Source organism: Oryctolagus cuniculus, chromosome 7 (genome assembly GCF_964237555.1).
Source record: "Oryctolagus cuniculus chromosome 7, mOryCun1.1, whole genome shotgun sequence".
NCBI classification, from domain to species: domain Eukaryota; kingdom Metazoa; phylum Chordata; class Mammalia; order Lagomorpha; family Leporidae; genus Oryctolagus; species Oryctolagus cuniculus.
In genome coordinates this window covers 139,172,391-139,186,267 of record NC_091438.1, presented here as the reverse complement: position 1 = coordinate 139,186,267, position 13,877 = coordinate 139,172,391, and the positions used below count along the sequence as shown (strand labels likewise).

General features: G+C 51.1%; 1 protein-coding gene across 7 annotated transcripts in view; it reads right to left on the bottom strand.

Annotated features, from left to right (window-relative positions):
• PHC2 (polyhomeotic homolog 2) overlaps positions 1-10,547 on the bottom strand; it is a 117,985-nt gene extending 107,438 nt beyond the window's left edge. For 3 of the 7 annotated variants that reach the window (XM_017350218.3, XM_070078790.1, XM_070078791.1), the window contains exon 1: positions 10,427-10,546. The gene's annotated coding sequence lies outside the window, so the exon portion shown is untranslated. Of the gene's footprint in view, positions 1-10,426 lie in introns of all 7 variants that reach the window. The other 4 variants (XM_008273724.4, XM_051832058.2, XM_070078788.1 and 1 more) reach the window with 3 other exon arrangements.
• Positions 10,548-13,877: the final 3,330 nt, after the last annotated feature.

Below are 13,877 nucleotides of genomic sequence, written 5' to 3'. Positions count from 1 at the left end.
TAGAATGAAACTTAGAACAAAATTCCAGGATGTTCAAGCACAAAAAGGCTTTAAAATTATAATTTTTCTCAAACAAATGCATACCTTATCTTTTTAAAGATTTATTTATTTACTTGAAAGAGATTGTCCAGCCATTGGTTCACTCCTCAACTGGCTGTAACAGCTGGGGCTGAGCCAGGCTGAAGCCAGGAGCCTGGAATGATGCAGGTCCCCCTGTGTGTGGAAGGGGCCCACGCACCTGGGCTCTCCTGGCACATCAGCAGGAAGCTGGGTTGGAAGCAAGGACTTGAGCCAGAGCTCTGAAATGGGACGTGGGTTTCCGAAGGGGGCAGCTTAACCCACTGCGTTACAACAGACGCCCCAAAGGCACATCTTATTTGTAACTGAGATATGAGAAGGCCAAGAAAGGAGACACTGAATGGCAGACTTCAATCCAAACACATTTTACAGCCAAGATTGTAAGACCTCAACCACCCAACACTTACAGCTAAAATAAGAAAGTTCTCCTGTGATGCCAGCCCTCAAGGAGATGCATGGCTCGTCACTGGTACTATTCCCACAGCTCTGATGCTGCTGCTACGGGAACATCTACCCTGGGATATGGCTTTATGGATCAGCAAAATAGGCTTTTTGCAGGAGTAACTACACTTGGGTTATATATTTTCTACAGAAAAAACTTTATTTTTAGTAAATGCGTTAAATACTTAATTACATCCTATCACTCTCTACTCATGGAAACTAATTAGGGTCAATTTGAAGGAATATCCACTAGGGATACCTTTCTTTTTTTAAAAAAACAATATTTATTTATCTATTTATTTAAAAGGCAGAGTTACAGAGAGGCAGAGGCAGAGAGGTCGAGAGAGAGGTGTAGAGAGAGAGAGATAGAGAGAGAAAGAGAGGTCTTCCACCTGCTAGTTCTCTGTCCAGATGGCTGCAATGGCCAGAGCTGAGCTGATCCGAAGCCAGGAGCCAGGAGCTTCTTCCACGTCTCCAACACGGGTTCAGGGGCCCAAGCACTTGAGCCATCCTCTACTGCTTTCCCAGGCCATAGCAGAGAGCTGGATCAGAAGTGGAGTAGCCGGGACTCGAACCAGTGCCCGTATGGGATGCTGGCACTGCAGGTGGCAGCTTTACCCACTATGCCACAGTGCTGGCCCCAGGATACCTTTCAATTGTTGTTAGTCTGGTTATCATTACATTCCCTTCTGGACAATAGACCATTTAGAAAGTGCTGGATAAATATTTGTTGGTTAAATTACTATTATTGCAGAGTCAGAATTGTAGAAGCTTGCATTTCCAGATGGTTCCTAAAAAGGAATGGGTGCTTTGCAGTAGTCATCATTTGCCCTGGAGAACTTTGCCACGTGGTCTCCCTCTAACAGGGAGAACTTACTCAAGTCTTCCAAAAAGTCTGAGACCACCTTTATCGGGAACTGTGGTTTCTTATGTCTTTCTTCCCCCATCAGAAAGGAAACCAGAGAAAGATCAGGTTACACTGCTCCTCTGGGCCCGTATAAATTCCTGCGAGGTTCTCTCTTCTGTCAGGAAAAGTCTCCCTGGCAACCATATTTACACATGCCTCCTTTCACTCCCCAGTTGGTATAGAAATTAATTTGCATTGAATTGCTGAAGTTGACAAGTTAATCAGTCTAATAGACTTCCCAAAACTTCCTTCCTAAACAGTCTGCTCACTTTCTTTAAAAGTCTGAATGTAATTCTCTTTCAGCTCAAATATTTCTAAGCCTATCTAATACGTATACCAGATGCTTCTGGCTGTAGGTAGAGTAAAGGAGATTCTTGAAAGGGCACCCAGTCAGTATTATCAGTTAGCAGGATCCGGAGCCTACCACGGGACACTGAGTTCTGAGTAAGTCAGAGGTCACGCTCCCCCAGGAGCCGGGAAGACAGCCTGCACCACGCAGAACGACTCCGGCCTCAGATTCTGGGTGACCAGAGATTGCGACCTGGGTTACGGGAATGGCCATGAGTTACCAATGGCCACTCACTACTTTATCACCAAGCACTTCCGAAGCATCTGTTATTACTCGGTAAACAAGCCAGACATGGACCCTGACTTCACAGTGCACACTCAAATGTCTGAATAGTGAAGTAATACTGAGTTTGCTATTGGACTAAGGCTCACTATATGAGTTCCTGTCAGGGCTAGAACTGGGGACTTGGAGAAAGTTCGAGAAGTCCTCAGTGGAGGGGACGAGCTGGCCAAACAGTCTTTCACATAAAACGGCTTCCTTACATTTTGACGCAGACTGATGCAGCAATCGCACAAGGGTCCACAGATGGAAGGGGTTTATTTACCACAGGGCATAAGGCTGGGTCCTTAGCAGTACACCCGAGCTTTCTAAAAATAGTGTGAAAACGCATAAATGTATGAGTTATTCAGAAGCTAAACAGCCATTTACTGAACGATGACTACGTTCAAGGAATAGATTTAGTAACTGAAGTTATGTGTATGAAAAAGATCTAGTCCCTAGTAGTGACAATGTACAAAGTATTATAATGAGATACTAAAATACCAAAGAAGGATACCAATTCATAAAAATAAAGTTCAGAAATGCTTCTGAGAGATAATTCTTAAACTGAGTCTCACAAGCCAAATGGAGAAATTCGTTGTTCTAACAGGTGAATTTTGGGGTGATTTGCTATACATCAGCAGATTACTGCAGTGCCCTGTGGAGACTATACCACCAACACAAACGGGAGACTATGGAGAACGCCTACCATCTAAACTTTGTTTCAGGGTGCGTGTCGTAGGTTATGGCAGAAATCTCTGCATATATTTAAGAAAGCTCACATATCTTAGGCTTACCTGGTCCCTGCCGGAAGTGAAAAACAAGAACAAGCAGTCTGAATGGGAAAGAGCGAGGTAACCGGGGGAAGTAATACAATCTCATCATCTGCTTTCTCCCATCAAGGATCCAGGTTGGTCGGTGCAGGAGTTGGTCAAGTGTTGGTTAGTGTCAAGTGGTGCCAGGGCTTGGTCCAATCACTGCTCAGAGAGACCAGGAGAGGGAGGAGCAAGACAGGGAGTAAAAGTTGTTTGGGGGAGAGCAAGAACTATGAAAACCAGAAAACCTTCATTTGTTGCCAGTACCAGGTAATGGCTTTAAAACCAAAAATGAGGAAATCTTTTAAAATTTTTAAGTGTTTCTGCTTTTCATGATTCAAGCAGGTAGACAAAGCAGCCAAGCCAGCATCAAAGGCAGGAGTGGAACAGGAACATTCTGGACAGTGGTGTACACAGGGCCAGTGTGGTTCAAAGCTGCTGGGCAGTTCACGGTTTGAGGGACAAGTGTGGCCTGGCCACATCGTGGCTACACAGGTACCGTATCGCAGCAGACAAGTGCAGCCTACCTGCCCAGCTCCAACTTCTGCCTCCAGGAGAGAGCGCTCTCCACACCTTCCCATTAGCAGACAGGTACAAGTGACTACAAAAGGAACAGAAATGAGCTCGGGTCTTGTTTGACTTGGGAGTAACGGCACCGACACCGCAAGCCTATCTCATAACACCCTCACAGGATGATGGACGCGTGCCCAGAAGTCATTCTGCATGAAGAATGCCTTGGCTCTCGATTCTCTTCTCCTAGTGCCTGGGCATCTATGTGAAGTTCAGAAGGGCTTCCTTGCGCTCTTCATTTCAGCAGGCCCAGGGAGTCCACACTGAGGATCACAGGAAAACACAACTGTACCTACAACACAGCAAGGCCTCAAAGCTGCCCGGCCAAAATAAAGGTGACGGCATGACAGGAGCACCCTTTGTGGTTCCAGGAGGTACTAGTGACATGTTCGGGTACGACTGGTTGCATAATTTGCGGGCCCCAGTGAGAAATGAAAGTGCAGAGCCCTTTGTTACAAAACCTTGTGAAGAATGTCAGGACAGCGATGACACAGCATCAGGCCCTTGGCAGTGGAGTTTCCTGGGGCGCTGTGGGGGTTGCACACCCACGAAGCTGGCTTGCCTTCAGAGGCAGACAAGCACGGCCCTTGAAAAGAGCTTCAGAGCCAGAGCAGAATGCAAAACCCATCTGTGCCACTCGTTAGTTACGTGATCCTGGGCAATTTATTAAGCTGCTCCACGTCTTTGAGAGGTTGTGCGCAATCCAGCATTGTGAGAATTAAATGGGATAATGAAGAGAATGTATACAAAGCATTTAGCACAATGCCCATCACATAGTAAGTACTCAATAAATGGTGGCTATGCTGCTATTGTTCAATGAAAATGTACAGGTAGAAATTAAAGCAGTAAGTTTAAGAAATGAAGTGCTGTATCGCTGATAAGAATACGAATAAAACAAGATTTTAGAGCAACTAAAATCACAAGATGGACAGGGAAGATTAAACCTTTGGCTTGGCTCTGCTGCTTTCTCTAACCACTTTTCTATTTTTTTTCTTCCTTTCATTGCCAAACCAACAAAGGGCAGTCTACATGTTGCTTCCACTGCATGTCTGCATCCTATGCTACAATCCTCTTTTATCTGGCTTTTAATACCCCTATGGCCACACACACACATACACACACACACAACACTAAATTGAAGCTACCACTTTTAAAAAGTTACTATTGACCTTCTTTTCACTACACACACATAATGGGCATTTGCTACTTTCTGTACTATTTCATACTGCCGACCAATTTCTCCAGCTTGCAACCTTGTCTTTTCTGGACTTTTGTGATTCTAGCCTCTCGTGGGTCATTGCATATCTAACTGGCCATGCAGCCATCAGGTATACAGCCAGTGGTGGTGAACAGAACATCTGTTAGGTGAATAAAGTGAATGGTTCTTCTGCTTCTTTGATCCTCCTTGTATCAGAGATCCTCCTCGTATCGGACACTACCATACCGACTTCATTTCTTGTCCCTACCTCCCTAAACGTAGGCAGTCTCCAAGCTTCAGTCCTCGGTCCTCTCTTCTCTTCTGTGCTTTTACTACCAGCAAATCCAACTAATCATATGGGCTCAACTATTAGCTTCTTTACAGAAGACTCTGTGACTTCTCTCAAACCCTATCCTTCTACTTCCAATCAGTCGTGGGGCATGTTTACTGCAAAGCTCCAGGATCACCCCAGGATATCTAGCACTGAGCTGCTCCTCCCCCCGACCCCTCCAAAACTGTCTTTCCTTTCTGTCTGTACTATTTTTGCTAATTCTTCACCCATGGTTAAGACTATATTTGTGGCTCAGCAGATTGACCTGCCACCTGTGACACTGACATCTCATGTAAGCAACTGTTTGAATCCCAGCTGCTCCACTTCCGATTCAAGGTTCCTACCAGTGTGCCTGGAAAGATGGCCCAAGTGCCTGGACCCCTGCCACCCACGTGGGAGACCCAGATGGGAGTTCCAGGCTCCTGGTTTTGGCCTGGCCCAGCCCTTGCTACTGTGGCAGTTTGGGGAATAAACCAGTGGATGGAAGATTTCTCTCCCTCTCCCCCTCTCTCCCTCCCGCTCTCCTTATAACTATGCCTTTCAAATACATAAAATAAATCTTTCTTTAAGAAGACTATATTTGGGCTGGCGCTGCAGCTCACTTGGCTAATCCTCTGCCAGCAGCGCTGGCACCCCGGGTTCTAATGCCAGTTGGGGTGCCGGATTCTGTCCTGGTTGCTCCTCTTTCAATCCAGCTCTCTGCTGTGGCCCAGGAAGGCAGTGGAGGATGGCCCAAGTGCTTGGGTCCCTACACATGGGTCCCGCTAACTGGTTGCAGAGTTCTCTTTCCATATGATAGTTTATTATCCATAGTGTCGTTCAGAACCATCTGAACATACTACTTTCATGACCCTGCACTTAAAAATGTTTTTAAGACAGAGAGAGAGAAGCCGGCACCGTGGCTCACTGGGCTAATCCTCCGCCTTGCGGCGCCAGCACACCGGGTTCTAGTCCCGGTCAGGGCGCCGGATTCTGTCCCAGTTGCCCCTCTTCCAGGCCAGCTCTCTGCTGTGGCCCGGGAGTGCAGTGGAGGATGGCCCAAGTACTTGGGCCCTGCACCCCATGGGAGACCAGGAGAAGTACTTGGCTCCTGCCATCGGATCAGCACGTGCGCCAGCCGCAGCGCGCTGGCCGTGGCGGCCATTGGAGGGTGAACCAACGGCAAAAGGAAGACCTTTCTCTCTGTCTCTCTCTCTCACTGCCCACTCTGCCTGTCAAAAAAAAAAAAAAAAAAAAAAAGAGAGAGAGAGAGCAAGCAAGTGCACTCCCATTAGCTGGGCCACTCAACAAATGTCTGCAATGACTGTGGCTGAAATCAGGAACTGAAAACTCAATCCAAATCTCCCACATGGGTGGCTGGACCCAGTTACTTGAACCGTCTCTGCTGCCTGCTATTTCTGTATTAAACAGGAGGCTGGAGTCAGCAGTCAGAGCCAGATACTGAACCCAGGCACTACAATGTGGGATGTGTCTCAGCCAGCACCTTAACTTCCAAACATTCACACAGATGCCCCCATAGACTCTCCATCACCTACAGGATAAAATCCTGACTTCTTGGGCATTTAATGTTGCTACCATCTGGCTTCAACCAATACTTGCAATCTTATGACGTCTCCCACTTTAACCTCATTTTGCCAGACTGGTCAACCACATTGACTGACCTTTGAAAACTTTCTACTATATTCTAGCCCTGCTTTTCAAAAAGACGTATTCATTTATTTGAAAATTGGAGTTACAGGGACGGGGAGAAAGAGAAGGGGAGAGAGTCGAGATCTTTTATGTACTAGTTCCCTCCCCAGCTGCCTGCAACAGCCAGGCTGGGCCAGCAGCCAGGAACTCCATCTCCCATGTGAGGGTCTTCCATGTGAGAGGCAGGAACCCAAGTACTTGGGACCATCATCTGCTGGCCCCCAGGTACATCAGCAGGAAGCTGGATCAGAAAAGCAGAAGGCTGGGACTTGAACTAGACAAGACATATGATAATGGGCTGTGGGCAACCCAAGTGGCGGCTCACCCAGCTGCACCACAGAACCCACCCTGGCCCTGTGCTGTGCGAACATCATTTCTCTTCTCTGGAAGTCCCTTCTACTGTGGCCATGTCTCTGAAGGAGTCTTCCTTTTTTTTTTTTTTTTTTTTTTTTTTTTTTTTTTGACAGGCAGAGTGGACAGTGAGAGAGACAGAGAGAAAGGTCTTCCTTTTTTCTGTTGGTTCACCCCCCAATGGCTGCTGCAGCCGGCGCACCGCGCTGACCCGAAGCCAGGAGCCAGATGCTTCTCCTGGTCTCCCATGCAGGTGCAGGGCCCAAGCACTTGGGCCATCCTCCACTGCACTCCCTGGCCACAGCAGAGAGCTGGCCTGGAAGAGGGGCAGCCGGGACAGAATCTGGCGCCCCAACAGGACTAGAACCCGGTGTGCCGGCACCGCAGGCGGAGGATTAGCCTAGTGAGCCGCAGTGCCGGCCGGAGCCTTCCTTAATCAGTGTACTCCATCACCATCTTTTTCTTTCTCAACTCCTACAACATCACAGGTTCAAGCACCTCAAAAATGTACTAAATTACTGCTTTGCATGAGTGACTTCACTCTCTCTTCACAACTCTAGGAAGTACATGGGATTACCACCCACAAGAAGCTGATGTCAAATAACTTGCCCCCAACCACACAGCAGACAACTGGGGGACCTGGGACCCGAGTCCTTGGTTAGCTGAGAATAACCCCATGCTACACCACCTCTCTCATTTCCCCGTCTCCTTCGGAGCACAAATACAGCTCAGTATTTGCACACAGGCAGGTGTTCGGTAAATATGCTGATTGAGAAGATTGCTTAAATATCACCCATGATTTTCTAGCACTTACAGAATTGTCGGTCTTAGCAAAGTGCATTAGACGTATCACCCCAACGTTACCTTTATACATGGCTTGATTTATGATGGAAATGGGAGCTTTGCCAAAAACACACCAGGATGCACTGTGAACGTGAACCGCGACGGAAGGAAAGAGGAAAGGCCGAGCTGACTCAGACGCGAGGTGAGGTTTGGGGATGAGGTTCACCTCATTACTCCCGAGCCCACCGTGCTCTTCTTCTAAATGGTTAAGCACTAAAAATAGGCGAGCTGGTTGAGGTAAAATGGGTCTATTTATAGTTCCAGAGATAGACGTGAAGGCAGCAGAGTGGGATTTTCTCTGCTGTGGCAGCTGGGACCTCAGTCAGGGAAGCCCAGCCCAGGTGAATGGGGGGGGGGGGTAGGAGCTGGGGCGGAGATGGGAGAATCACACTCAGGAGGGAGAGGGAGCAGGAAGCAGGCGGCACAGGAAGTCGCCCAGGAGGAGTCTGTCCCATCCAGCCCTGTCTCTGTGGGCTCTGTCCTCTTTGCATGAGCTGTGGACTCCTTGTCCTGACCCCTACCACAGTCCCGCCCTCTCTTAATCCAGATCCTTCTAGCTCTGATCTCATGACTCATCTCCTTGGGTGTCACAGATGTGACATCAACACTGCTCCCTGGGTCTGACTGTCCTTTCCCTTGTGTGGTTCAGACTTAACTCCCTCGGGAAGATGTCCCCAGCGCTGAACACGATGCCCAGGTCCCGAGCTCTGGACCTCGGAGCAGCTGTCAACGACTCCCTTTCTACTTGCAAATGTCAGACCCTTACTTGGAAACTTTGATGACAAAGGCAGGAGAGAGGCTCAGAAACACTGCTGGGAGGGAACTGTGGGGCAGAGAAACAGTAAGAAGGAAGACACCGCTGTGAAACTGTGGTAGGAATGGGAAAGTCCAGGCTACCTCTGCAAAGCTCTGTTGTAGAGAAACTCAGACACCAGGGTTGCAAGATGAAGTATCGCCCAGAGACACCAGACTCAGAGTGACGGCACTCACTGTTCCCTCTGCTTCAGCCATCCATCCTGCCCTTCCAATCGTCCCCGCATGGCAAACTCCTATTCATCCGTCAACACCTTGGCTTCTGTGTGTTCTGCTCTGGAAAATCTCCCGTCTTCCCAGACAGCCAACTGTTCCCTCCTCTGTGTTTCCACTGCTCTTTTGAAAAAGCCAGCTATAATGCTATTACCACTTCTACAACAATTCTGTCTCTCCCATTACTTCTTTGAGGACGAGAATCAATTTCTCTCATTCTGCTCTGCATCCCCAAGGACACAGCTGAGTGGCCAACATGTCCCTAGGGCTTCTTGTTGTGTGATAAAAGACATCAGGAACAACACAGCAAGTGCAATGTGCACTTCACTTGCAAAAATCAAATGGGTTCCCAGTGCTTTCCATGCACAGTCATCTTCCCTTAATTTTGAAGAAACGCCTTTAGACTCACAAGGCAAACACTACTGCTCTAGCTCTTGCCTCCGTCGGTTTTTCATACCCACTGGCCACAGAAACATTCCCCTTACGCACACTAAAACTCCCAGGGCTAGCTCAATATTAGTGACCCATCTCCCAGGCTTCCATTTCTATTGTAGTGCAAGCTAAATTACACTGCGAGCCCGAAGCTGCCACCAGGCTTATTGAACTGGCGGAGGGGGAATAATTAAAAGACACTTCTGCAGCAGACCCAGGAGGGGGTGGCGGAGGAAGACGAATGCAAGCCTTGCTTCCTAAGAAATGTGCTGGCGACACACAGAAAACAGTCGCTTCCTCTGTTCCCAACAGCCCCGATCCAGGTGTCCGACAGTGGCCTCTCCCCCTGGACGCCGGGTCATCACCCGGCACGGAAAACCAGCGGCCAGCGCCTTTCTCGGGCATCCTTCGGTCTCCAACCTTGCGGCCTGCTTTTCCTTCGGGGAACTGTGGTCTCCCGGCAGCGCCGGCGGCCACCCAGGTCCCTGTGCCGGTGCCCCCCTCCCAGATCCCCGCACCAATCTCGCCCGCGTCCCACAGGGGGCCCCCCAAGCTAGACCGACTCCGGGTCAAAAGTGCCTGCGGCTGGGCTGTCAGGCGGCCGCTAGGAGGGGGCGCCCGCGGTGCGGCCCGACCCTCGGGGCTCCTTGCACTGTGCGGGACCTGCGGAGGAGACAGCGAAGGCCGCTCGAGGCCACGGGCTGCGGGGCCAGGCCTCCGAGCCGCTCGGCTCGCCCCGCACGGCGCGCGCGAGTGCCGGGACTGGAGCCGACTCGCCGCCGTCTCCCGCAAGCCCCAGTCCCGGAGCTCGCTCCCCATAGCCCTCGTCGCGGCGGAGTCCCGGACGCAGCCCCTGGCCCGTCGGCCCCGGCGCACCACGGTCAGTCGGTCACCGGCCCCGGACCGCTCGCTCCCCGAGCGGGCCCCACGCCGTGGAGCCCGGGTCTGACCGCCCGCCGTCTGCTGCCGGTGCCCACGGCAATGCCCCGCCCCGCGCGGCCCGGCCACCGCGCCGCTGCCCGGCGGTGACAGCTGAGAGCCCAAAGGGTTAAGCCGGCAGCGCGGCGGCCGGTATCCCCCCGCGCGCGCCGCCGGTCCGCCGCAAGCCGGCCCCAGCGCGCACGCGCCCGCCCGTTACCTGCGGTCGCCTCCGCGCTCCTCCTCCACCTGGCCGCTCTCTCCCGGGGGCCGCCCCTCAGCCCGCCCCCTCGGCTCGGCGCCGCGCACCCTGCTGCCTACTCGGACGCGGCCCGGGGAGGAGGGGCGTGGGGGCGATTACCATATATTAGCATACCGGCGCGCGTCACGTGGTCGCCGCAGCCAATGGTCACCGCGGAAAGGCGGGGATTGGGCTGAACACGCCTCTGTACTGCTCCCGGCCTGAACCGGTGGCCATGGCAACGGCTGGGCGGGCGGGGGAGTGGGGGGGCGCTGCAGCCCCCGTGGCCTCCCGGGAGCTTCTGGGCTACCTGAGCTCTGAGCGCCGCGCTTTCCCAGTCCGGACCATGGAGGGGGGCCTGCATTGGGCCCAGCCGGAGAGAGACTCCGATTCGGCACAAGCCAACACTTCCGCAGAATACGGTTCTCGGGGTCGTCCTGTGCTGTGGGCACTGTGTCAACCCGCAGGACCGCAGGGGAAACGGAGGCACGTCTAGAGCCACACCACCTCGCCACAGGGCAGGAGTGGAGCTCCGAGCCCGTCTCCAGCGAGGGTCTCCCAGCACCACCTCACCATTCCAGGTAGTCCAAGCTGTCGAGAACACTCAGAATTTGTGTGGTGCGTTTTCTGTTTCTCACAGTGCGGGCAGCCATCAGAACCGCCGAGTGCACAGGGGACTCTCCCGGAGGTGCCGGGGCCTGCCTAGGTCACACAGCTTTTGTAAAGGGCTGTGCTCAGTTACTACGATTTGTATTTGCTCGAGCTCACTGCTTCAGACACTTTGAATACCATGTTTTGAATTTTGAGTTCAAAATTAAATGGCAGTTATTGCTGTGGCCACTTTCCAGATTAGGAAACTGAGGCTGTGGGCCGTGAAGGGCATTGCCTAAGTTTGCCGTGGAGGGAAGTATGGGATTTAGGGTTGGTAGCTGGGTGGATCCAGCTCCAAAGCCACTGTCCTTGCGCCAGGTTCATTTAATTTAAGCTTGGCTTTTCGAACCCCCTCTGTCCTGGAAGCTTCTTTTCTCTCAAGACAGGACTGGGTTGTCTCTTACTCCTACAGTGAGTATGGCCTGTGACAGGGGACGGTGTATTAGGGCCACAGAAGCTAAACAGGAAGAGAAACTGGAGTCACCAGGTGGGGAGGGGTATTCAATTCTCCGAGTCTCTGTTTTTACCCCTGGGGATTCGATTGCTCACCTCAAGGCAGACAAATGTGAAAGCACAGCCCATCTACACGCAGACGGGCTTAGCTCAGTGGCTCTGCACCTTGAAGGTGCTGTGTAGGAGCTCCTGGACAGAGCCCGACACCACGAGCTGAACACACTTCGCGTCATAGGCATTTCAGGAGATTCTGGAAGGTCCTTGTGAGTGTCCGTACATTTCACCTTACCAGACTGAATGAAAAGCCAATGCACTCCTAAAGCGGGACTGTTGGGTGCGTCAGAGCACAAATGGAGAGGCAGAGCTCCTTGAGTGAAAACTCTGACTCACTGTGTGACCTTGGACAAGTTACTCAACCTCCCTGTTCCTCAGATTCCTCCCATGTGAGATGAGAAGCCAGTGAGTTAAGGTATAGAAAGCACTGAGCACAGGTAAACCCTCCTTGATCATTAGCTGTTGCCATTCCCGTTATAATCCCTGCAGCTGTCCCCTGAGCAGACAAGCCGACCGGACAGGATCGCTCAGGGCTCCCTCGCTGGCTTCAGGGTTTCAAAGCTGCCTCCCAGCCCTCGTGGTGCATGAACAGCCTGTTGTGCTGGTGAGTCTGGTTACAGCTCCGAATGACACTCTGTCGTCTGGGGACCATAAATAATTCCTGGGCTCAAAGGAGCTGGTTTCCCACACACGTCTCCTAGCACCAAATTACTGGAGTGGCTCCTTGCAGAAGGAGATCTTGCCGAACAGTGGAGCCATAAGTCAGGCTCCTTGAAACACTTTTATGAGCGCCTTAATGAGGGAGATGAGCTGTCATCAGGAACTTGCCCGTCCTTCCCGGCCACAGGAAATGAGCTCTTTGTGCTCAAAGGGTTTCCGAAGCGGAGGCGCAAAGAGGCTTCAGGAAGTGGGGTAGGGTTGAGAAGCTGGTGGCCCAGAGAATCCCAGGGCTAAACAGCCGCCATCCTGCCATTCACCCTAAAGGGTCAAATTACTCATGGCCTTATTGCAGCAATAGTGCCAAAGGGTGGCCTGTGCGTGGAGGTCCACTGTGTGTGCCCTCCAACAGCCAGCCCTACAGCAGGGGACCGCGGTTAAGGCGGGCACAGGGACAAGGGGGCGGTGCTGCCTGCAGCACTCTGCGTGGGAGGTTAGACAACTCGCTTAACCCCTTTGCCTCTCCCTGTCCACATCTAGAGACAGAACTAGGACCAGTGTCCACGTAGTAGACTCTTGGGAGGATTCAGTGAGTTACTAACTCAGAGGGCTTAGCGCATCCTAGAGACAGCGCTGGGGACCTGTTTGCTAATTAAACAGAATAAATACGTTAAGTCCCATGCAAACAAGGTCCTTGCTCTAGAGACAACAGCAGCCTTCAGTAAAGTGCCCTGGGCCCTCTCCCAACCGTGTGCTGCCCTCTGCTCGCCTGATGTTTATAAATGCTGCCCGGGACCAGCAAGAACCTGGGCTAACCCGGCCAAGTCATTTTACAGCAGCTGCTGTTTCATTACTGCGTTGTCCTCAGTGTTCAATCAGATAGTCTCTGCTGAGAAGTGACGGGGATCTGGGCTGGACAGAGGTCCTGTTTATCAAAATCACCTTCCTCTTCAGTATCTGGCTGTTTCTGGTGAACACCTTTGCTCTCCCATAATGAGAACAGCTAATTTTTCAAGCACTTACCTTGGCTTTGTGCTATAAACTTCGAAGGGTTCATGGGAAAATAGAATTAAAAGAGAAGTTTATTTTGGTACAAGATTTTTTTTAATCCATGGGTAGTTTTTTCTTTTTTAAAAATATTTTATTTATTTATTTGAGTGTTAGAGTTACAGACAGAGAGAGGGAGAGGCAGAGAGAAAGATCTTCCATCCGTTGGTTCACTTCCCAAATGGCCACAACAAGCCAGAGCTGGGAAGATCTGAAGCCAGGTGCCAGGAGTTTCTTTCAGGTCTCCCTCGTGGATCCAGGGGCCCAAGCACTTGGGCCATCCTCTACTGCTTTCCCAGGCCATCAGCAGAGAGCTGGATCAGAACAGGAGCAGCTGGGACTAGAACCAGCACCCACATGAGATGCCGGCGCCACAGGCAAAGGTTTAGCTCACTATGCCACAGCACTGGCCATGTAGTTTTTTCATAATATGCATTTTCTGTGAACTTTTTGAAACTTTGTGTATCATTTTATTTAACCCAGAGAGATGCAGTAACTTGTCCAAGATCATGGTGGAAGGCAGCTGGCAGAGCCAGGATTCCAGATAGGACTATCTGATACTCAAGCC